Below are 25744 nucleotides of genomic sequence, written 5' to 3' on the forward strand. Positions count from 1 at the left end.
CTTTTGCTGTCTTGTAGTTGACCTAGGACCTTAAGATTTTGCATGAACCGAACTCTGGCAGCCACATTACACGAGAAAAAGCGAAAGTGGTAATTTGAAGTAAAAACCGCAGAAAACATTACGTTTTCAACATTTGTTTTCGTATCGACGTAACTGAAAATCTTCACATTGGACGCATTACTCTCAGAAACGTTTACATTTATCGTCTGGCAACTAATGCAGCGTGATTACGTTTGCGGTCGCACCACTCTGTACGAAGTAGAAGCTTCTAAGTTGTTGCAGTCACCATGAAAGAGGCACAGAAATTCAAGTTTTAGTTTTTGAAAATTCAGTTTTTTGCTGCTTTTGCTGCCTTGTAGTTGACCTAGGACCTTAAGATTTTGCATGAACCGAACTCTGGCAGCCACATTACACCAGAAAAAGCGAGAAGTGGTAATTCGTAGTAAAACCCGCAGAAAACATTACGTTTTCAACATTTGTTTTCGTATCGACGTAACTGAAAATCTTCACATTGGACGCATTACTCTCAGAAACGTTTACATTTATCGTCTGGCAACTAATGCAGCGTGATTACGTTTGCGGTCGCACCACTCTGTACGAAGTAGAAGCTTCTAAGTTGTTGCAGTCACCAAGAAAGAAGCACAGAAATTCAAGTTTTAGTTTTTGAAAATTCAGTTTTTGGCTGCTTTTGCTGCCTTGTAGTTGACCTAGGACCTTAAGCTTTTGCATGAACCGAACTCTGGCAGCCACATTACACGAGAAAAAGCGAGAAGTGGTAATTCGTAGTAAAAACCGCAGAAAACATAACGTTTTCAACATTTGCTTTCGTATCGACGTAACAGAAAATCTTCACGTTGGACGCATTACTCTCAGAAACGTTTACATTTATCGTCTGGCAACTAATGCCGCGTGATGACGTTTGCGGTCGCACCAGTCTGTAAGAAGTAGAAGCTTCTAAGTTGTTGCAGTCACCAAGAAAGAGGCACAGAAATTCAAGTTTTAGTTTTTGAAAATTCAGTTTTTGGCTGCTTTTGCTGCCTTGTAGTTGACCTAGGACCTTAAGCTTTTGCATGAACCGAACTCTGGCAGCCACATTACACGAGAAAAAGCGAGAAGTGGTAATTCGTAGTAAAAACCGCAGAAAACATAACGTTTTCAACATTTGTTTTCGTATCGACGTAACAGAAAATCTTCACGTTGGACGCATTACTCTCAGAAACGTTTACATTTATCGTCTGGCAACTAATGCAGCGTGATTACGTTTGCGGTCGCACCACTCTGTACGAAGTAGAAGCTTCTAAGTTGTTGCAGTCACCAAGAAAGAGGCACAGAAATTCAAGTTTTAGTTTTTGAAAATTCAGTTTTTGGCTGCTTTTGCTGCTTGTAGTTGACCTAGGACCTTAAGATTTTGCATGAACCGAACTCTGGCTGCCACATTACACGAGAAATAGCGAGAAGTGATAATTCGTAGTAAAAACCGCAGAAAACATAACGTTTTCTACATTTGTTTTCGAAATGACGTAACCGAAAATCTTCACATTGGACGCATTACTCTCAGAAACGTTTACATTTATCGTCTGGCAACTAATGCAGCGTGATTACGTTTGCGGTCGCACCACTCTGTACGAGGTAGAAGCTTCTAAGTTGTTGCAGTCACCAAGAAAGGGGCACAGAAATTCAAGTTTTAGTTTTTGGAAATTCAGTTTTGGGTTGCTTTTGCTGCCTTGTAGTTCACCTTGGACCTTAAGATTTTGCATGAACCGAACACTGGCAGCCACATTACGCGAGAAAAAGCGAGAAGTGGTAATTCGTAGTAAAAACCGCAGAAAACATAACGTTTTTAACATTTGTTTTCGTATCGACGTAACTGAAAATTTTCACATTGGACGCATTACTCTCAGAAACGTTTACATTTATCGTCTGGCAACTAATGCAGCGTGATTACGTTTGCGGTCGCACCACTCTGTACGAAGTAGAAGCTTCTAAGTTGTTGCAGTCACGAAGAAAGAGGCACAGAAATTCAAGTTTTAGTTTTTGAAAATTCAGTTTTTGGCTGCTTTTGCTGCCTTGTAGTTGACCTAGGACCTTAAGATTTTGCATGAACCGAACTCTGGCAGCCACATTACACGAGAAAAAGCGAGAAGTGGTAATTCGTAGTAAAAACCGCAGAAAACGTAACGTTTTCAACATTTGTTTTCGTATCGACATAACTGAAAATCTTCACATTGGACACATTACTCTCATAAACGTTTACACTTATCGTCTGGCAATTAATGCAGCGTGATTACGTTTGCGGTCGCACCACTCTGTACGAAGTAGAAGCTTCTAAGTTGTTGCAGTCACCAAGAAAGAGGCACAGAAATTCAAGTTTTAGTTTTTGAAAATTCAGTTTTTGTCTGCTTTTACTGCCTTGTAGTTGACCTAGGACCATAAGATTTTGCATGAATCGAACTCTGGCAGCCACATTACACGAGAAAAAGCGAGAAGTGGTAATTCGTAGTATAAACCGCAGAAAACATAACGTTTTCTACATTGTTTTCTTATCGACGTAACTGAAAATCTTCACATTGGACGCATTACTCTCAGAAACGTTTACATTTATCGTCTGGCAACTAATGCCGCGTGATGACGTTTGCGGTCGCACCACTCTGTACGAAGTAGAAGCTTCTAAGTTGTTGCAGTCACCAAGAAAGAGGCACAGAAATTCAAGTTTTAGTTTTTGAAAATTCAGTTTTTGACTGCTTTTGCTGCCTTGTAGTTGACCTAGGACCTCAAGATTTTGCATGAACCGAACTCTGGCAGCCACATTACACGAGAAAAAGCGAGAAGTGGTAATTCGTAGTAAAAACCGCAGAAAACATAACGTTTTCAACATTTGTTTTCGAAATGACGTAACTGAAAATCTTCACATTGGACGCATTACTCTCAGAAACGTTTACATTTATCGTCTGGCAACTAATGCCGCGTGATGACGTTTGCGGTCGCACCACTCTGTACGAAGTAGAAGCTTCTAAGTTGTAGCAGTCCCCAAGAAAGAGGCACAGAAATTCAAGTTTTAGTTTTTGTAAATTCAGTTTTTGGCTGCTTTTGCTGCCTTGTAGTTGACATAGGACCTTAAGATTTTGCATGAACTGAACTCTGGCAGCCACATTACACGAGAAAATCCGAGAAGTGGTAATTCGTAGTAAAAACCGCTGAAAACATAACGTTTTCTACTTCGTTTTCGAAATGACGTAACTGAAAATCTTCACATGGGACGCATTACTCTCAGAAACGTTTACATTTATCGTCTGGCAACTAATGCAGCGTGATTACGTTTGCGGTCGCACCACTCTGTACGAAGTAGAAGCTTCTAAGTTGTTGCAGTCACCAAGAAAGAGTCACAGAAATTCAAGTTTTAGTTTTTGAAAATTCAGTTTTTGTCTGCTTTTGCTGCCTTGTAGTTGACCTAGGACCGTAAGATTTTGCATGAACCGAACTCTGGCAGCCACATTACACGAGAAAAAGCGAGAAGTGGTAATTCGTAGTATAAACCGCAGGAAACATAACGTTTTCTACATTGTTTTCGTATCGACGTAACTGAAAATCTTCACATTGGACGCATTACTCTCAGAAACGTTTACATTTATCGTCTGGAAACTACTGCCGCGTGATGACGTTTGCGGTCGCACCACTCAGTACGAAGTAGAAGCTTCTAAGTTGTTGCAGTCACCAAGAAAGAGGCACAGAAATTCAAGTTTTAGTTTTTGAAAATTCAGTTTTTGGCTGCTTTTGCTGCCTTGTAGTTGACCTAGGACCTTAAGATTTTGCATGAACCGAACTCTGGCAGCCACATTACACGAGAAAAAGCGAGAAGTGGTAATTCGTTGTAAAAACCGCAGAAAACATAACGTTTTCAACATTTGTTTTCGTATCGACGTAACTGAAAATCTTCACATTGGACGCATTACTCTCAGAAACGTTTACATTTATCGTCTGGCAACTAATGCAGCGTGATTACGTTTGCGGTCGCACCACTCTGTACGATGTAGAAGCTTCTAAGTTGTTGCAGCCACAAAGAAATAGGCACAGAAATTCAAGTTTTAGTTTTTGAAAATTCAGTTTTTGGCTGCTTTTGCTGCCTTGTAGTTGATCTAGGACCTTAAGATTTTGCATGAACCGAACTCTGGCAGCCACATTACACGAGAAAAAGCGAGAAGTGGTAATTCGTAGTAAAAACCGCAGAAAACATAACGTTTTCAACATTTGTTTTCGTATCGACGTAACTGAAAATCTTCACATTGGACGCATTACTCTCAGAAACGTTTACATTTATCGTCTGGCAACTAATGCAGCGTGATGACGTTTGCGGTCGCACCACTCTGTACGAAGTAGAAGCTTCTAAGTTGTTGCAGTCACCAAGAAAGAGGCACAGAAATTCAAACTTTAGTTTTTGAAAATTCAGTTTTTGGGTGCTTTTGCTGTCTTGTAGTTGACCTAGGACCTTACGATTTTGCATGAACCGACCTCTGGCAGCCACATTACACGAGAAAAAGCGAGAAGTGGTAATTCGTAGTAAAAACCGCAGAAAACATAACGTTTTCAACATTTGTTTTCGAAATGACGTAACTGAAAATCTTCACATTGGACGCATTACTCTCAGAAACGTTTACATTTATCGTCTGGCAACTAATGCCGCGTGATGACGTTTGCGGTCGCACCACTCTGTACGAAGTAGAAGCTTCTAAGTTGTAGCAGTCACCAAGAAAGAGGCACAGAAATTCAAGTTTTAGTTTTTGAAAATTCAGTTTTTGGCTGCTTTTGCTGCCTTGTAGTTGACCTAGGACCTTAAGATTTTGCATGAACCGAACTCTGGCAGCCACATCACACGAGAAAAAGCGAGAAGTGGTAATTCGTAGTAAAAACCGCTGAAAACATAACGTTTTCTACTTTGTTTTCGAAATGACGTAACTGAAAATCTTCACATTGGACGCATTACTCTCAGAAACGTTTACATTTATCGTCTGGCAACTAATGCAGCGTGATTACGTTTGCATTCGCACCACTCTGTACGAAGTAGAAGCTTCTAAGTTGTTGCAGTCACGAAGAAAGAGGCACAGAAATTCAAGTTTTAGTTTTTGAAAATTCAGTTTTTGGCTGCTTTTGCTGCCTTGTAGTTGACCTAGGACCTTAAGATTTTGCATGAACCGAACTCTGGCAGCCACATTACACGAGAAAAAGCGAGAAGTGGTAATTCGTAGTAAAAACCGCAGAAAACGTAACGTTTTCAACATTTATTTTCGTATCGACATAACTGAATATCTTCACATTGGACGCATTACTCTCATAAACGTTTACACTTATCGTCTGGCAACTAATGCAGCGTGATTACGTTTGCGGTCGCACCACTCTGTACGAAGTAGAAGCTTCCAAGTTGTTGCAGTCACCAAGAAAGAGGCACAGAAATTCAAGTTTTAGTTTTTGAAAATTCAGTTTTTGTCTGCTTTTACTGCCTTGTAGTTGACCTAGGACCATAAGATTTTGCATGAATCGAACTCTGGCAGCCACATTACACGAGAAAAAGCGAGAAGTGGTAATTCGTAGTATAAACCGCAGAAAACATAACGTTTTCTACATTGTTTTCTTATCGACGTAACTGAAAATCTTCACATTGGACGCATTACTCTCAGAAACGTTTACATTTATCGTCTGGCAACTAATGCCGCGTGATGACGTTTGCGGTCGCACCACTCTGTACGAAGTAGAAGCTTCTAAGTTGTTGCAGTCACCAAGAAAGAGGCACAGAAATTCAAGTTTTAGTTTTTGAAAATTCAGTTTTTGGCTGCTTTTGCTGCCTTGTAGTTGACCTAGGACCTTAAGATTTTGCATGAACCGAACTCTGGCAGCCACATTACACGAGAAAAAGCGAGAAGTGGTAATTCGTAGTAAAAACCGCAGATAACATAACGTTTTCAACATTTGTTTTCGCATCGACGTAACTGAAAATCTTCACATTGGACGCATTACTCTCAGAAACGTTTACATTTATCGTCTGGCAACTAATGCAGCGTGATGACGTTTGCGGTCGCACCACTCTGTACGAAGTAGAAGCTTCTAAGTTGTTGCAGTCACCAAGAAAGAGGCACAGAAATTCAAGTTTTAGTTTTTGAAAATTCAGTTTTTGACTGCTTTTGCTGCCTTGTAGTTGACCTAGGACCTCAAGATTTTGCATGAACCGAACTCTGGCAGCCACATTACACGAGAAAAAGCGAGAAGTGGTAATTCGTAGTAAAAACCGCAGAAAACATAACGTTTTCAACAATTGTTTTCGTATCGACGTAACTGAAAATCTTCACATTGGACGCATCACTCTCAGAAACGTTTACATTTATCGTCTGGCAACTAATGCCGCGTGATGACGTTTGCAGCCGCACCACTCTGTACGAAGTAGAAGCTTCTAAGTTGTTGCAGTCACAAAGAAAGAGGCACAGAAATTCAAGTTTTAGTTTTTGAAAATTCAGTTTTTGGCTGCTTTTGCTGCCTTGTAGTTGACCTAGGACCCTAAGATTTTGCATGAACCGAACTCTGGCAGCCACATTACACGAGAAAAAGCGAGAAGTGGTAATTCGTAGTAAAAACCGCAGAAAACCTAACGTTTTCAACATTTGTTTTCGAAATGACGTAACTGAAAATCTTCACATTGGACGCATTACTCACAGAAACGTTTACATTTATCGTCTGGCAACTAATGCCGCGTGATGACGTTTGCGGTCGCACCACTCTGTACGAAGTAGAAGCTTCTAAGTTGTAGCAGTCCCCAAGAAAGAGGCACAGAAATTCAAGTTTTAGTTTTTGTAAATTCAGTTTTTGGCTGCTTTTGCTGCCTTGTAGTTGACCTAGGACCTTAAGATTTTGCATGAACTGAACTCTGGCAGCCACATTACACGAGAAAAAGCGAGAAGTGGTAATTCGTAGTAAAAACCGCTGAAAACATAACGTTTTCTACTTCGTTTTCGAAATGACGTAACTGAAAATCTTCACATGGGACGCATTACTCTCAGAAACGTTTACATTTATCGTCTGGCAACTAATGCAGCGTGATTACGTTTGCGGTCGCACCACTCTGTACGAAGTAGAAGCTTCTAAGTTGTTGCAGTCACCAAGAAAGAGGCACAGAAATTCAAGTTTTAGTTTTTGAAAATTCAGTTTTTGTCTGCTTTTGCTGCCTTGTAGTTGACCTAGGACCGTAAGATTTTGCATGAACCGAACTCTGGCAGCCACATTACACGAGAAAAAGCGAGAAGTGGTAATTCGTAGTATAAACCGCAGGAAACATAACGTTTTCTACATTGTTTTCGTATCGACGTAACTGAAAATCTTCACATTGGACGCATTACTCTCAGAAACGTTTACATTTAACGTCTGGCAACTACTGCCGCGTGATGACGTTTGCGGTCGCACCACTCAGTACGAAGTAGAAGCTTCTAAGTTGTTGCAGTCACCAAGAAAGAGGCACAGAAATTCAAGTTTTAGTTTTTGAAAATTCAGTTTTTGGCTGCTTTTGCTGCCTTGTAGTTGACCTAGGACCTTAAGATTTTGCATGAACCGAACTCTGGCAGCCACATTACACGAGAAAAAGCGAGAAGTGGTAATTCGTTGTAAAAACCGCAGAATACATAACGTTTTCAACATTTGTTTTCGTATCGACGTAACTGAAAATCTTCACATTGGACGCATTACTCTCAGAAACGTTTACATTTATCGTCTGGCAACTAATGCAGCGTGATTACGTTTACGGTCGCACCACTCTGTACGATGTAGAAGCTTCTAAGTTGTTGCAGCCACAAAGAAATAGGCACAGAAATTCAAGTTTTAGTTTTTGAAAATTCAGTTTTTGGCTGCTTTTGCTGCCTTGTAGTTGATCTAGGACCTTAAGATTTTGCATGAACCGAACTCTGGCAGCCACATTACACGAGAAAAAGCGAGAAGTGGTAATTCGTAGTAAAAACAGCAGAAAACATAACGTTTTCAACATTTGTTTTCGTATCGACGTAACTGAAAATCTTCACATTGGACGCATTACTCTCAGAAACGTTTACATTTATCGTCTGGCAACTAATGCAGCGTGATGACGTTTGCGGTCGCACCACTCTGTACGAAGTAGAAGCTTCTAAGTTGTTGCAGTCACCAAGAAAGAGGCACAGAAATTCAAACTTTAGTTTTTGAAAATTCAGTTTTTGGGTGCTTTTGCTGTCTTGTAGTTGACCTAGGACCTTACGATTTTGCATGAACCGAACTCTGGCAGCCACATTACACGAGAAAAAGCGAGAAGTGGTAATTCGTAGTAAAAACCGCAGAAAACATAACGTTTTCAACATTTGTTTTCGAAATGACGTAACTGAAAATCTTCACATTGGACGCATTACTCTCAGAAACGTTTACATTTATCGTCTGGCAACTAATGCCGCGTGATGACGTTTGCGGTCGCACCACTCTGTACGAAGTAGAAGCTTCTAAGTTGTAGCAGTCACCAAGAAAGAGGCACAGAAATTCAAGTTTTAGTTTTTGAAAATTCAGTTTTTGGCTGCTTTTGCTGCCTTGTAGTTGACCTAGGACCTTAAGATTTTGCATGAACCGAACTCTGGCAGCCACATCACACGAGAAAAAGCGAGAAGTGGTAATTCGCAGTAAAAACCGCTGAAAACATAACGTTTTCTACTTTGTTTTCGAAATGACGTAACTGAAAATCTTCACATTGGACGCATTACTCTCAGAAACGTTTACATTTATCGTCTGGCAACTAATGCAGCGTGATTACGTTTGCGGTCGCACCACTCTGTACGAAGTAGAAGCTTCTAAGTTGTTGCAGTCACCAAGAAAGAGACACAGAAATTCAAGTTTTAGTTTTTGAAAATTCAGTTTTTGTCTGCTTTTGCTGCCTTGTAGTTGACCTAGGACCATAAGATTTTGCATGAACCGAACTCTGGCAGCCACATTACACGAGAAAAAGCGAGAAGTGGTAATTCGTAGTATAAACCGCAGGAAACATAACGTTTTCTACATTGTTTTCGTATCGACGTAACTGAAAATCTTCACATTGGATGCATTACTCTCAGAAACGTTTACATTTATCGTCTGGCAACTAATGCAGCGTGATTACGTTTGCGGTCGCACCACTCTGTACGAAGTAGAAGCTTCTAAGTTGTTGCAGTCACCAAGAAAGTGGCACAGAAATTCAAGTTTTAGTTTTTGAAAATTCAGTTTTGGGCTGCTTTTGCTGCCTTGTAGTTGACCTAGGACCTTAAGATTTTGCATGAACCGAACTCTGGCAGCCACATTACACGAGAAAAAGCGAGAAGTGGTAATTCGTAGTAAAAACCGCAGAAAACATAACGTTTTCAACATTTGTTTTCGAAATGACGTAACTGAAAATCTTCACATTGGACGCATTACTCTCAGAAACGTTTACATTTATCGTCTGGCAACTAATTCAGAGTGATTACGTTTGCGGTCGCACCACTCTGTACGATGTAGAAGCTTCTAAGTTGCTGCAGTCACAAAGAAAGAGGCACAGAAATTCAAGTTTTAGTTTTTGAAAATTCAGTTTTTGGTTGCTTTTGCTGCCTTGTAGTTGATCTAGGACCTTAAGATTTTGCATGAACCGAACTCTGGCAGCCACATTACACGAGAAAAAGCGAGAAGTGGTAATTCGTAGTAAAAACCGCAGAAAACATAACGTTTTCAACATTTGTTTTCGTATCGACGTAACTGAAAATCTTCACATTGGATGCATTACTCTCAGAAACGTTTACATTTATCGTCTGGCAACTAATGCAGCGTGATTACGTTTGCGGTCGCACCACTCTGTACGAAGTAGAAGCTTCTAAGTTGTTGCAGTCACCAAGAAAGTGGCACAGAAATTCAAGTTTTAGTTTTTGAAAATTCAGTTTTGGGCTGCTTTTGCTGCCTTGTAGTTGACCTAGGACCTTAAGATTTTGCATGAACCGAACTCTGGCAGCCACATTACACGAGAAAAAGCGAGAAGTGGTAATTCGTAGTAAAAACCGCAGAAAACATAACGTTTTCAACATTTGTTTTCGTATCGACGTAACTGAAAATCTTCACATTGGACGCATTACTCTCAGAAACGTTTACATTTATCGTCTGGCAACTAATGCAGCGTGATTACGTTTGCGGTCGCACCACTCTGTACGCAGTAGAAGCTTCTAAGTTGTTGCAGTCACCAAGAAAGAGGCACAGAAATTCAAGTTTTAGTTTTTGAAAATTCAGTTTTTGGCTGCTTTTGCTGCCTTGTAGTTGACTTAGGACCTTAAGATTTTGCATGAACCGAACTCTGGCAGCCACATTACACGAGAAAAAGCGAGAAGTGGTAATTCGTAGTAAAAACCGAAGAAAACATAACGTTTTCAACAATTGTTTTCGTATCGACGTAACTGAAAATCTTCACATTGGACGCATTACTCTCAGAAACGTTTACATTTATCGTCTGGCAACTAATGCCGCGTGATGACGTTTGCAGTCGCACCACTCTGTACGAAGTAGAAGCTTCTAAGTTGTTGCAGTCACCAAGAAAGAGACACAGAAATTCAAGTTTTAGTTTTTGAAAATTCAGTTTTTGGCTGCTTTTGCTGCCTTGTAGTTGACCTAGGACCTTAAGATTTTGCATGAACCGAACTCTGGCGGCCACATTACACGAGAAAAAGCGAAAGTGGTAATTCGTAGTAAAAACCGCAGAAAACATAACGTTTTCAACATTTGTTTTCGAAATGACGTAACTGAAAATCTTCACATTGGACGCATTACTCTCAGAAACGTTTACATTTATCGTCTGGCAACTAATGCCGCGTGATGACGTTTGCGGTCGCACCACTCTGTACGAAGTAGAAGCTTCTAACTTGTTGCAGTCACCAAGAAAGTGGCACAGAAATTCAAGTTTTAGTTTTTGAAAATTCAGTTTTTGGCTGCTTTTGCTGCCTTGTAGTTGACCTAGGACCTTAAGATTTTGCATGAACCGAACTCTGGCAGCCACATTACACGAGAAAAAGCGAGAAGTGGTAATTCGTAGTAAAAACCGCAGAAAACATAACGTTTTCAACATTTGATTTCGTATCGACGTAACTGAAAATCTTCACATTGGACGCATTACTCTCAGAAACGTTTACATTTATCGTCTGGCAACTAATGCAGCGTGATGACGTTTGCGGTCGCACCACTCTGTACGAAGTAGAAGCTTCTAAGTTGTTGCAGTCACCAAGAAAGAGGCACAGAAATTCAAGTTTTAGTTTTTGAAAATTCAGTTTTTGGCTGCTTTTGCTGCCTTGTAGTTGACCTAGGACCTTAAGATTTTGCATGAACCGAACTCTGGCAGGCACATTACACGAGAAAAAGCGAGAAGTGGTAATTCGTAGTAAAAACCGCAGAAAACATAACGTTTTCAACATTTGTTTTCGTATCGACGTAACTGAAAATCTTCACATTGGACGCATTACTCTCAGAAACGTTTACATTTATCGTCTGGCAACTAATGCAGCGTGATTACGTTTGCGGTCGCACCACTCTGTACGAAGTAGAAGCTTCTAAGTTGTTGCAGTCAACACGAAAGAGGCACAGAAATTCAAGTTTTAGTTTTTGAAAATTCAGTTTTTGGCTGCTTTTGCTTCCTTGTAGTTGACTTAGGACCTTAAGATTTTGCATGAACCGAACTCTGGCAGCCACATTACACGAGAAAAAGCGAGAAGTGGTAATTCGTAGTAAAAAACGCAGAAAACATAACGTTCTCAACAATTGCTTTCGTATCGACGTAACTGAAAATCTTCACATTGGACGCATTACTCTCAGAAACGTTTACATTTATCGTCTGGCAACTAATGCCGCGTGATGACGTTTGCGGTCGCACCACCCTGTACGAAGTAGAAGCTTCTAAGTTGTTGCAGTCACCAAGAAAGAGGCACAGAAATTCAAGTTTTAGTTTTTGAAAATTCAGTTTTTGGCTGCTTTTGCTGCCTTGTAGTTGACCTAGGACCTTAAGATTTTGCATGAACCGAACTCTGGCAGCCACATTACACGAGAAAAAGCGAGAAGTGGTAATTCGTAGTAAAAACCGCTGAAAACATAACGTTTTCTACTTTGTTTTCGAAATGACGTAACTGAAAATCTTCACATTGGACGCATTACTCTCAGAAACGTTTACATTTATCGTCTTGCAACTAATGCCGCGTGATGACGTTTGCGGTCGCACCACTCTGTACGAAGTAGAAGCTTCTAAGTTGTTGCAGTCACCAAGAAAGAGGCACAGAAATTCAAGTTTTAGTTTTTGAAAATTCAGTTTTTGGCTGCTTTTGCTGCCTTGTAGTTGACTTAGGTCCTTAAGATTTTGCATGAACCGAACTCTGGCAGCCACATTACACGAGAAAAAGCGAGAAGTGGTAATTCGTGGTAAAACCCGCAGAAATCATAACGTTTTCTACATTGTTTTCGTATCGGCGTAACTGAAAATCTTCACATTGGACGCATTACTCTCAGAAACGTTTACATTTATCGTCTGGCAACTAATGCCGCGTGATGACGTTTGCGGTCGCACCACTCTGTACGAAGTAGAAGCTTCTAAGTTGTTGCAGTCACCAAGAAAGAGGCACAGAACTTCAAGTTTTAGTTTTTGAAAATTCAGTTTTTGGCTGATTTTGCTGCCTTGTAGTTGACCTAGGACCTTAAGATTTTGCATGAACCGAACTCTTGCAGCCACATTACACGAGAAAAAGCGAGAAGTGGTAATTTGTAGTAAAAACCGCAGAAAACATAACGTTTTCTACATTGTTTTCGTATCGACGTAACTGAAAATCTTCACATTGGACGCATTACTCTCAGAAACGTTTACATTTATCGTCTGGCAACTAATGCAGCGTGATTACGTTTGCGGTCGCACCACTCTGTACGAAGTAGAAGCTTCTAAGTTGTTGCAGTCACCAAGAAAGAGGCACAGAAATTCAAGTTTTAGTTTTTGAAAATTCAGTTTTTGGCTGCTTTTGCTGCCTTGTAGTTGACCTAGGACCTTAAGATTTTGCATGAACCGAACTCTGGCAGCCACATTACACGAGAAAAAGCGAGAAGTGGTAATTCGTAGTAAAAACCGCAGAAAAGATAACGTTTTCAACATTTGTTTTCGTATCGACGTAACTGAAAATCTTCACATTGGACGCATTACTCTCAGAAACGTTTACATTTATCGTCTGGCAACTAATGCAGCGTGATTACGTTTGCGGTCGCACCACTCTGTACGGAGTAGAAGCTTCTAAGTTGTTGCAGTCACCAAGAAAGAGGCACAGAAATTCAAGTTTTAGTTTTTGAAAATTCAGTTTTTGGCTGCTTTTGCTGCCTTGTAGTTGACCTAGGACCTTAAGATTTTGCATGAACCGAACTCTGGCAGCGACATTACACGAGAAAAAGCGAGAAGTGGTAATTCGTAGTAAAAACCGCAGAAAACATAACGTTTTCAACATTTGTTTTTTCGTATCGACGTAACTGAAAATCTTCACATTGGACGCATTACTCTCAGAAACGTTTACATTTATCGTCTGGCAACTAATGCAGCGTGATTACGTTTGCGGTCGCACCACTCTGTACGAAGTAGAAGCTTCTAAGTTGTTGCAGTCACCAAGAAAGTGGCACAGAAATTCAAGTTTTAGTTTTTGAAAATTCAGTTTTTGGCTGCTTTTGCTGCCTTGTAGTTGACCTAGGACCGTAAGATTTTGCATGAACCGAACTCTGGCAGCCACATTACACGAGAAAAAGCGAGAAGTGGTAATTCGTAGTAAAAACCGCAGAAAACATAACGTTTTCAACATTTGTTTTCGTATCGACGTAACTGAAAATCTTCACATTGGACGCATTACTCTCAGAAACGTTTACATTTATCGTCTGGCAACTAATGCAGCGTGATGACGTTTGCGGTCGCACAACTCTGTACGAAGTAGAAGCTTCTAAGTTGTTGCAGTCACCAAGAAAGAGGCACAGAAATTCAAACTTTAGTTTTTGAAAATTCAGTTTTTGGCTGCTTTTGCTGCCTTGTAGTTGACCTAGGACCTTAAGATTTTGCATGAACCGAACTCTGGCAGCCACATTACACGAGAAAAAGCGAGAAGTGGTAATTCGTAGTAAAAACCGCTGAAAACATAACGTTTTCTACTTTGTTTTCGAAATGACGTAACAGAAAATCTTCACATTGGACGCATTAATCTCAGAAACGTTTACATTTATCGTCTGGCAACTAATGCCGCGTGATGACGTTTGCGGTCGCACCACTGTGTACGAAGTAGAAGCTTCTAAGTTGTTGCAGTCACCAAGAAAGTGGCACAGAAATTCAAGTTTTAGTTTTAGAAAATTCAGTTTTAGGCTGCTTTTGCTTCCTTGTAGTTGACCTAGGACCTTAAGATTTTGCATGAACCGAACTCTGGCAGCCACATTACACGAGAAAAAGCGAGAAGTGGTAATTCGTAGTAAAAACCGCAGAAAACATAACGTTTTCAACATCTGATTTCGTATCGACGTAACTGAAAATCTGTACATTGGTCGCATTACTCTCAGAAACGTTTACATTTATCGTCTGGCAACTAATGCCTTAAGATTTTGCATGAACCGAACTCTGGCAGCCACATTACACGAGAAAAAGCGAGAAGTGGTAATTCGTAGTAAAAACCGCAGAAAACATAACGTTTTCAACATTTGTTTTCGAAATGACGTAACTGAAAATCTTCAAATTGGACGCATTACTCTCAGAAACGTTTACATTTATCGTCTGGCAACTAATGCAGCTTGATGACGTTTGCGGTCGCACCACTCTGTACGAAGTAGAAGCTTCTAAGTTGTTGCAGTCACCAAGAAAGAGGCACAGAAATTCAAGTTTTAGTTTTTGAAAATTCAGTTTTTGGCTGCTTTTGCTGCCTTGTAGTTGACCTAGGACCTTAAGATTTTGCATGAACCGAACTCTGGCAGCCACATTACACGAGAAAAAGCGAGAAGTGGTAATTCGTAGTAAAAACCGCAGAAAACATAACGTTTTCAACATTTGTTTTCGAAATGACGTAACTGAAAATCTTCACATTGGACGCATTACTCTCAGAAACGTTTACATTTATCGTCTGGCAACTAATGCAGCGTGATGACGTTTGCGGTCGCACCACTCTGTACGAAGTAGAAGCTTCTAAGTTGTTGCAGTCACCAAGAAAGAGGCACAGAAATTCAAGTTTTAGTTTTTGAAAATTCAGTTTTTGGCTGCTTTTGCTGCCTTGTAGTTGACCTAGGACCTTAAGATTTTGCATGAACCGAACTCTGGCAGCCACATTACACGAGAAAAAGCGAGAAGTGGTAATTCGTAGTAAAAACCGCTGAAAACATAACGTTTTCTACTTTGTTTTCGAAATGACGTAACTGAAAATCTTCACATTGGACGCATTACTCTCAGAAACGTTTACATTTATCGTCTTGCAACTAATGCCGCGTGATGACGTTTGCGGTCGCACCACTCTGTACGAAGTAGAAGCTTCTAAGTTGTTGCAGTCACCAAGAAAGAGGCACAGAAATTCAAGTTTTAGTTTTTGAAAATTCAGTTTTTGGCTGCTTTTGCTGCCTTGTAGTTGACTTAGGTCCTTAAGATTTTGCATGAACCGAACTCTGGCAGCCACATTACACGAGAAAAAGCGAGAAGTGGTAATTCGTGGTAAAACCCGCAGAAATCATAACGTTTTCTACATTGTTTTCGTATCGGCGTAACTGAAAATCTTCACATTGGACGCATTACTCTCAGAAACGTTTACATTTATCGTCTGGCAACTAATGCCGCGTGATGACGTTTGCGGTCGCACCACTCTGTACGAAGTAGAAGCTTCTAAGTTGTTGCAGTCACCAAGAAAGAGGCACAGAACTTCAAGTTTTAGTTTTTGAAAATTCAGTTTTAGGCTGATTTTGCTGCCTTGTAGTTGACCTAGGACCTTAAGATTTTGCATGAACCGAACTCTTGCAGCCACATTACACGAGAAAAAGCGAGAAGTGGTAATTTGTAGTAAAAACCGCAGAAAACATAACGTTTTCTACATTGTTTTCGTATCGACGTAACTGAAAATCTTCACATTGGACGCATTACTCTCAGAAACGTTTACATTTATCGTCTGGCAACTAATGCAGCGTGATTACGTTTGCGGTCGCACCACTCTGTACGAAGTAGAAGCTTCTAAGTTGTTGCAGTCACCAAGAAAGAGGCACAGAAATTCAAGTTTTAGTTTTTGAAAATTCAGTTTTTGGCTGCTTTTGCTGCCTTGTAGTTGACCTAGGACCTTAAGATTTTGCATGAACCGAACTCTGGCAGCCACATTACACGAGAAAAAGCGAGAAGTGGTAATTCGTAGTAAAAACCGCAGAAAAGATAACGTTTTCAACATTTGTTTTCGTATCGACGTAACTGAAAATCTTCACATTGGACGCATTACTCTCAGAAACGTTTACATTTATCGTCTGGCAACTAATGCAGCGTGATTACGTTTGCGGTCGCACCACTCTGTACGGAGTAGAAGCTTCTAAGTTGTTGCAGTCACCAAGAAAGAGGCACAGAAATTCAAGTTTTAGTTTTTGAAAATTCAGTTTTTGGCTGCTTTTGCTGCCTTGTAGTTGACCTAGGACCTTAAGATTTTGCATGAACCGAACTCTGGCAGCCACATTACACGAGAAAAAGCGAGAAGTGGTAATTCGTAGTAAAAACCGCAGAAAACATAACGTTTTCAACATTTGTTTTTTCGTATCGACGTAACTGAAAATCTTCACATTGGACGCATTACTCTCAGAAACGTTTACATTTATCGTCTGGCAACTAATGCAGCGTGATTACGTTTGCGGTCGCACCACTCTGTACGAAGTAGAAGCTTCTAAGTTGTTGCAGTCACCAAGAAAGTGGCACAGAAATTCAAGTTTTAGTTTTTGAAAATTCAGTTTTTGGCTGCTTTTGCTGCCTTGTAGTTGACCTAGGACCGTAAGATTTTGCATGAACCGAACTCTGGCAGCCACATTACACGAGAAAAAGCGAGAAGTGGTAATTCGTAGTAAAAACCGCAGAAAACATAACGTTTTCAACATTTGTTTTCGTATCGACGTAACTGAAAATCTTCACATTGGACGCATTACTCTCAGAAACGTTTACATTTATCGTCTGGCAACTAATGCAGCGTGATGACGTTTGCGGTCGCACAACTCTGTACGAAGTAGAAGCTTCTAAGTTGTTGCAGTCACCAAGAAAGAGGCACAGAAATTCAAACTTTAGTTTTTGAAAATTCAGTTTTTGGCTGCTTTTGCTGCCTTGTAGTTGACCTAGGACCTTAAGATTTTGCATGAACCGAACTCTGGCAGCCACATTACACGAGAAAAAGCGAGAAGTGGTAATTCGTAGTAAAAACCGCAGAAAACATAACGTTTTCAACAATTATTTTCGTATCGACGTAACTGAAAATCTTCACATTGGACGCATTACTCTCAGAAACGTTTACATTTATCGTCTGGCAACTAATGCCGCGTGATGACGTTTGCAGTCGCACCACTCTGTACGAAGTAGAAGCTTCTAAGTTGTTGCAGTCACCAAGAAAGAGGCACAGAAATTCAAGTTTTAGTTTTTGAAAATTCAGTTTTTGGCTGCTTTTGCTGCCTTGTAGTTGACCTAGGACCTTAAGATTTTGCATGAACCGAACTCTGGCAGCCACATTACACGAGAAAAAGCGAGAAGTGGTAATTCGTAGTAAAAACCGCAGAAAACATAACGTTTTTAACATTTGTTTTCGAAATGACGTAACTGAAAATCTTCACATTGGACGCATTACTCTCAGAAACGTTTACATTTATCGTCTGGCAACTAATGCCGCGTGATGACGTTTGCGGTCGCACCACTCTGTACGAAGTAGAAGCTTCTAAGTTGTTGCAGTCACCAAGAAAGAGGCACAGAAATTCAAGTTTTAGTTTTTGAAAATTCAGTTTTTGGATGCTTTTGCTGCCTTGTAGTTGACCTAGGACCTTAAGATTTTGCATGAACCGAACTCTGGCAGCCACATTACACGAGAAAAAGCGAGAAGTGGTAATTCGTAGTAACAACCGCTGAAAACATAACGTTTTCTACTTTGTTTTCGAAATGACGTAACAGAAAATCTTCACATTGGACGCATTAATCTCAGAAACGTTTACATTTATCGTCTGGCAACTAATGCCGCGTGATGACGTTTGCGGTCGCACCACTGTGTACGAAGTAGAAGCTTCTAAGTTGTTGCAGTCACCAAGAAAGTGGCACAGAAATTCAAGTTTTAGTTTTAGAAAATTCAGTTTTTGGCTGCTTTTGCTTCCTTGTAGTTGACCTAGGACCTTAAGATTTTGCATGAACCGAACTCTGGCAGCCACATTACACGAGAAAAAGCGAGAAGTGGTAATTCGTAGTAAAAACCGCAGAAAACATAACGTTTTCAACATCTGATTTCGTATCGACGTAACTGAAAATCTGTACATTGGTCGCATTACTCTCAGAAACGTTTACATTTATCGTCTGGCAACTAATGCCTTAAGATTTTGCATGAACCGAACTCTGGCAGCCACATTACACGAGAAAAAGCGAGAAGTGGTAATTCGTAGTAAAAACCGCAGAAAACATAACGTTTTCAACATTTGTTTTCGAAATGACGTAACTGAAAATCTTCAAATTGGACGCATTACTCTCAGAAACGTTTACATTTATCGTCTGGCAACTAATGCAGCGTGATGACGTTTGCGGTCGCACCACTCTGTACGAAGTAGAAGTTTCTAAGTTGTTGCAGTCACCAAGAAAGAGGAACAGAAATTCAAGATTTAGTTTTTGAAAATTCAGTTTTTGGCTGCTTTAGCTGCCTTGTAGTTGACCTAGGCCCTTAAGATTTTGCATGAACCGAACTCTGGCAGCCACATTACACGAGAAAAAGCGAGAAGTGGTAATTCGTAGTAAAAACCGCAGAAAAGATAACGTTTTCAACATTTGTTTTCGAAATGACGTAACTGAAAATCTTCACATTGGACGCATTACTCTCAGAAACGTTTACATTTATCGTCTGGCAACTAATGCAGCTTGATGACGTTTGCGGTCGCACCACTCTGTACGAAGTAGAAGCTTCTAAGTTGTTGCAGTCACCAAGAAAGAGGCACAGAAATTCAAGTTTTAGTTTTTGAAAATTCAGTTTTTGGCTGCTTTTGCTGCCTTGTAGTTGACCTAGGACCTTAAGATTTTGCATGAACCGAACTCTGGCAGCCACATTACACGAGAAAAAGCGAGAAGTGGTAATTCGTAGTAAAAACCGCAGAAAACATAACGTTTTCAACATTTGTTTTCGAAATGACGTAACTGAAAATCTTCACATTGGACGCATTACTCTCAGAAACGTTTACATTTATCGTCTGGCAACTAATGCAGCGTGATGACGTTTGCGGTCGCACCACTCTGTACGAAGTAGAAGCTTCTAAGTTGTTGCAGTCACCAAGAAAGAGGCACAGAAATTCAAGTTTTAGTTTTTGAAAATTCAGTTTTTGGCTGCTTTTGCTGCCTTGTAGTTGACCTAGGACCTTAAGATTTTGCATGAACCGAACTCTGGCAGCCACATTACACGAGAAAAAGGGAGAACTGGTAATTCGCAGTAAAAACCGCAGAAAACATAACGTTTTCAACATTTGTTTTCGAAATGACGTAACTGAAAATCTTCACATTGGACGCATTACTCTCAGAAACGTTTACATTTATCGTCTGGCAACTAACGCCGCGTGCTGACGTTTGCGGTCGCACCACTCTGTGCGAAGTAGAAGCTTCTAAGTTGTTGCAGTCACCAAAAAGAGGCACAGAAATTCAAGGTTTAGTTTTTAAAAATTCAGTTTTTGGCTGCTTTTGCTGCCTTGTAGTTGACCTAGGACCTTAAGATTTTGCATGAAGCGAACTCTGGCAGCCACATTACACGAGAAAAAGCGAGAAGTGGTAATTCGTAGTAAAAACCGCAGAAAACACAACGCTTTCAACATTTGTTTTCGAAATGACGTAACTGAAAATCTTCACATTGGACGCATTACTCTCAGAAACGTTTACATTTATCGTCTGGCAACTAATGCAGCGTGATGACGTTTGCGGTCGCACCACTCTGTACGAAGTAGAAGCTTCTAAGTTGCTGCAGTCACCAAGAAAGAGGCACAGAAACTCAAGTTTTAGTTTTTGAAAATTCAGTTTTTGGCTGCTTTTGCTGCCTTGTAGTTGACCTAGGACCTTAAGATTTTGCATGAACCGAACTCTGGCAGCCACATTACACGAGAAAAAGCGAGAAGTGGTAATTCGTAGTAAAAACCGCAGAAAACATAACGTTTTCTACATTGTTTTCGTATCGACGTAACTGAAAATCTTCACATTGGACGCATTACTCTCAGAAACGTTTACATTTATCGTCTGGCAACTAATGCAGCGTGATGACGTTTGCGGTCGCACCACTCTGTACGAAGTAGAAGCTTCTAAGTTGTTTCAGTCACCAAGAAAGAGGCACAGAAATTCAAGTTTTAGTTTTTAAAAATTCAGTTTTAAGCTGCTTTTGCTGCCTTGTAGTTGACCTAGGACCTTAAGATTTTGCATGAACCGAACTCTGGCAGCCACATTACACGAGAAAAAGCGAGAAGTGGTAATTCGTAGTAAAAACCGCAGAAAACATAACGTTTTCAACATTTGTTTTCGAAATGACGTAACTGAAAATCTTCAAATTGGACGCATTACTCTCAGAAACGTTTACATTTATCGTCTGGCAACTAATGCAGCGTGATGACGTTTGCGGTCGCACCACTCTGTACGAAGTAGAAGCTTCTAAGTTGTTGCAGTCACCAAGAAAGAGGCACAGAAATTCAAGTTTTAGTTTTTGAAAATTCAGTTTTTGGCTGCTTTTGCTGCCTTGTAGTTGACCTAGGACCTTAAGATTTTGCATGAACCGAACTCTGGCAGCCACATTACACGAGAAAAAGCGAGAAGTGATAATTCGTAGTAAAAACCGCAGAAAACATAACGTTTTCAACATTTGTTTTCGAAATGACGTAACTGAAAATCTTCACATTGGACGCATTTTTCTCAGAAACGATTACATTTATCGTCTGGCAACTAATGCAGCGTGATGACGTTTGCGGTCGCACCACTCTGTACGAAGTAGAAGCTTCTAAGTTGTTGCAGTCACCAAGAAAGAGGCACAGAAATTCAAGTTTTAGTTTTTGAAAATTCAGTTTTTGGCGGCTTTTGCTGCCTTGTAGTTGACCTAGGACCTTAAGATTTTGCATGAACCGAACTCTGGCAGCCACATTACACGAGAAAAAGCGAGAAGTGGTAATTGGTAGTGGAAACCGCAGAAACATAACGTTTTCTACATTGTTTTCGAAATGACGTAACTGAAAATCTTCACATTGGACGCATTACTCTCAGAAACGTCTACATTTATCGTCTGGCAACTAATGCAGCGTGATGACGTTTGCGGTCGCACCACTCTGTACGAAGTAGAAGCTTCTAAGTTGTTGCAGTCACCAAGAAAGAGGCACAGAAATTCAAGTTTTAGTTTTTGAAAATTCAGTTTTTGGCTGCTTTTGCTGCCTTGTAGTTGACCTAGGACCTTAAGATTTTGCATGAACCGAACTCTGGCAGCCACATTACACGAGAAAAAGCGAGAAGTGGTAATTCGTAGTAAAAACCGCAGAAAACATAACGTTTTCAACATTTGTTTTCGAAATGACGTAACTGAAAATCTTCACATTGGACGCATTACTCTCAGAAACGTTTACATTTATCGTCTGGCAACTAATGCAGCGTGATGACGTTTGCGGTCGCACCACTCTGTACGAAGTAGAAGCTTCTAAGTTGTTGCAGTCACCAAGAAAGAGGCACAGAAATTCTAGTTTTAGTTTTTGAAAATTCACTTTTTGGCTGCTTTTGCTGCCTTGTAGTTGACCTAGGACCTTAAGATTTTGCATGAACCGAACTCTGGCAGCCACATTACACGAGAAAAAGCGAGAAGTGGTAATTCGTAGTAAAAACCGCAGAAAACATAACGTTTTCAACATTTGTTTTCGAAATGACGTAACTGAAAATCTTCACATTGGACGCATTACTCTCAGAAACGTTTACATTTATCGTCTGGCAACTAATGCAGCGTGATGACGTTTGCGGTCGCACCACTCTGTACGAAGTAGAAGCTTCTAAGTTGTTGCAGTCACCAAGAAAGAGGCACAGAAATTCAAGTTTTAGTTTTTGAAAATTCAGTTTTTGGCTGCTTTTGCTGCCTTGTAGTTGACCTAGGACCTTAAGATTTTGCATGAACCGAACTCTGGCAGCCACATTACACGAGAAAAAGCGAGAAGTGGTAATTCGTAGTAAAAACCGCAGAAAACATAACGTTTTCAACATTTGTTTTCCAAATGACGTAACTGAAAATCTTCACATTGGACGCATTACTCTCAGAAACGTTTACATTTATCGTCTGGCAACTAATGCAGCGTGATGACGTTTGCGGTCGCACCACTCTGTACGAAGTAGAAGCTTCTAAGTTGTTGCAGTCACCAAGAAAGAGGCACAGAAATTCAAGTTTTAGTTTTTGAAAATTCAGTTTTTGGCTGCTTTTGCTGCCTTGTAGTTGACCTAGGACCTTAAGATTTTGCATGAACCGAACTCTGGCAGCCACATTACACGAGAAAAAGCGAGAAGTGGTAATTCGTAGTAAAAACCGCAGAAAACATAACGTTTTCAACATTTGTTTTCGAAATGACGTAACTGAAAATCTTCACATTGGACGCATTACTCTCAGAAACGTTTACATTTATCGTCTGGCAACTAACGCCGCGTGCTGAAGTTTGCGGTCGCACCACTCTGTGCGAAGTAGAAGCTTCTAAGTTGTTGCAGTCACCAAGAAAGAGGCACAGAAATTCAAGTTTTAGTTTTTGAAAATTCAGTTTTTGGCTGCTTTTGCTGCCTTGTAGTTGACCTAGGACCCTAAGATTTTGCAAGAACCGAACTCTGGCAGCCACATTACACGAGAAAAAGCGAGTAGTGGTAATTCGTAGAAAAAACCGCAGAAAACATAACGTTTTCTACATTGTTTTCGTATCGACGTAACTGAAAATCTTCACATTGGACGCATTACTCTCAGAAACGTTTACATTTATCGTCTGGCAACTAATGCAGCGTGATGACGTTTGCGGTCGCACCACTCTGTACGAAGTAGAAGCTTCTAAGTTGTTGCAGTCACCAAGAAAGAGGCACAGAAACTCAAGTTTTAGTTTTTGAAAATTCAGTTTTTGGCTGCTTTTGCTGCCTTGTAGTTGACCTAGGACCTTAAGATTTTGCATGAACCGAACTCTGGCAGCCACATTACACGAGAAAAAGCGAGAAGTGGTAATTCGTAGTAAAAACCGCAGAAAACATAACGTTTTCTACATTGTTTTCGTATCGACGTAACTGAAAATTTCACATTGGACGAATTACTCTCAGAAACGTTTACATTTATCGTCTGGCAACTAATGCAGCGTGATGACGTTTGCGGTCGCACCACTCTGTACGAAGTAGAAGCTTCTAAGTTGTTGCAGTCACCAAGAAAGAGACACAGAAATTCAAGTTTTATTTTTTAAAAATTCAGTTTTAAGCTGCTTTTGCTGCCTTGTAGTTGACCTAGGACCTTAAGATTTTGCATGAACCGAACTCTGGCAGCCACATTACACGAGAAAAAGCGAGAAGTGGTAATTCGTAGTAAAAACCGCAGAAAACATAACGTTTTCAACATTTGTTTTCGAAATGACGTAACTGAAAATCTTCAAATTGGACGCATTACTCTCAGAAACGTTTACATTTATCGTCTGGCAACTAATGCAGCGTGATGACGTTTGCGGTCGCACCACTCTGTACGAAGTAGAAACTTCTAAGTTGTTGCAGTCACCAAGAAAGAGGCACAGAAATTCAAGTTTTAGTTTTTGAAAATTCAGTTTTTGGCTGCTTTTGCTGCCTTGTGGTTGACCTAGGACCTTAAGATTTTGTATGAACCGAACTCTGGCAGCCACATTACACGAGAAAAAGCGAGAAGTGATAATTCGTAGTAAACACCGCAGAAAACATAACGTTTTCAACATTTGTTTTCGAAATGACGTAACTGAAAATCTTCACATTGGACGCATTTTTCTCAGAAACGATTACATTTATCGTCTGGCAACTAATGCAGCGTGATGACGTTTGCGGTCGCACCACTCTGTACAAAGTAGAAGCTTCTAAGTTGTTGCAGTCACCAAGAAAGAGGCACAGAAATTCAAGTTTTAGTTTTTGAAAATTCAGTTTTTGGCTGCTTTTGCTGCCTTGTAGTTGACCTAGGACCTTAAGATTTTGCATGAACCGAACTCTGGCAGCCACATTACACGAGAAAAAGCGAGAAGTGGTAATTCGTAGTAAAAACCGCAGAAACATAACGTTTTCTACATTGTTTTCGAAATGACGTAACTGAAAATCTTCACATTGGACGCATTACTCTCAGAAACGTCTACATTTATCGTCTGGCAACTAATGCAGCGTGATGACGTTTGCGGTCGCACCACTCTGTACGAAGTAGAAGCTTCTAAGTTGTTGCAGTCACCAAGAAAGAGGCACAGAAATTCTAGTTTTAGTTTTTGAAAATTCACTTTTTGGCTGCTTTTGCTGCCTTGTAGTTGACCTAGGACCTTAAGATTTTGCATGAACCGAACTCTGGCAGCCACATTACACGAGAAAAAGCGAGAAGTGGTAATTCGTTGTAAAAACCGCAGAAAACATAACGTTTTCAACATTTGTTTTCGAAATGACGTAACTGAAAATCTTCACATTGGACGCATTACTCTCAGAAACGTTTACATTTATCGTCTGGCAACTAATGCAGCGTGATGACGTTTGCGGTCGCACCACTCTGTACGAAGTAGAAGCTTCTAAGTTGTTGCAGTCACCAAGAAAGAGGCACAGAAATTCAAGTTTTAGTTTTTGAAAATTCAGTTTTTGGCTGCTTTTGCTGCCTTGTAGTTGACCTAGGACCTTAAGATTTTGCATGAACCGAACTCTGGCAGCCACATTACACGAGAAAAAGCGAGAAGTGATAATTCGTATTAAAAACCGCAGAAAACATAACGTTTTCAACATTTGTTTTCGAAATGACGTAACTGAAAATCTTCACATTGGACGCATTTTTCTCAGAAACGATTACATTTATCGTCTGGCAACTAATGCAGCGTGATGACGTTTGCGGTCGCACCACTCTGTACGAAGTAGAAGCTTCTAAGTTGTTGCAGTCACCAAGAAAGAGGCACAGAAATTCAAGTTTTAGTTTTTGAAAATTCAGTTTTTGGCGGCTTTTGCTGCCTTGTAGTTGACCTAGGACCTTAAGATTTTGCATGAACCGAACTCTGGCAGCCACATTACACGAGAAAAAGCGAGAAGTGGTAATTCGTAGTAAAAACCGCAGAAACATAACGTTTTCTACATTGTTTTCGAAATGACGTAACTGTAAATCTTCACATTGGACGCATTACTCTCAGAAACGTTTACATTTATCGTCTGGCAACTAATGCAGCGTGATGACGTTTGCGGTCGCACCACTCTGTACGAAGTAGAAGCTTCTAAGTTGTTGCAGTCACCAAGAAAGAGGCACAGAAATTCAAGTTTTAGTTTTTGAAAATTCAGTTTTTGGCTGCTTTT

The sequence above is a fragment of the Schistocerca serialis genome, chromosome 12 (assembly GCF_023864345.2).
Source record: "Schistocerca serialis cubense isolate TAMUIC-IGC-003099 chromosome 12, iqSchSeri2.2, whole genome shotgun sequence".
NCBI classification, from domain to species: domain Eukaryota; kingdom Metazoa; phylum Arthropoda; class Insecta; order Orthoptera; family Acrididae; genus Schistocerca; species Schistocerca serialis.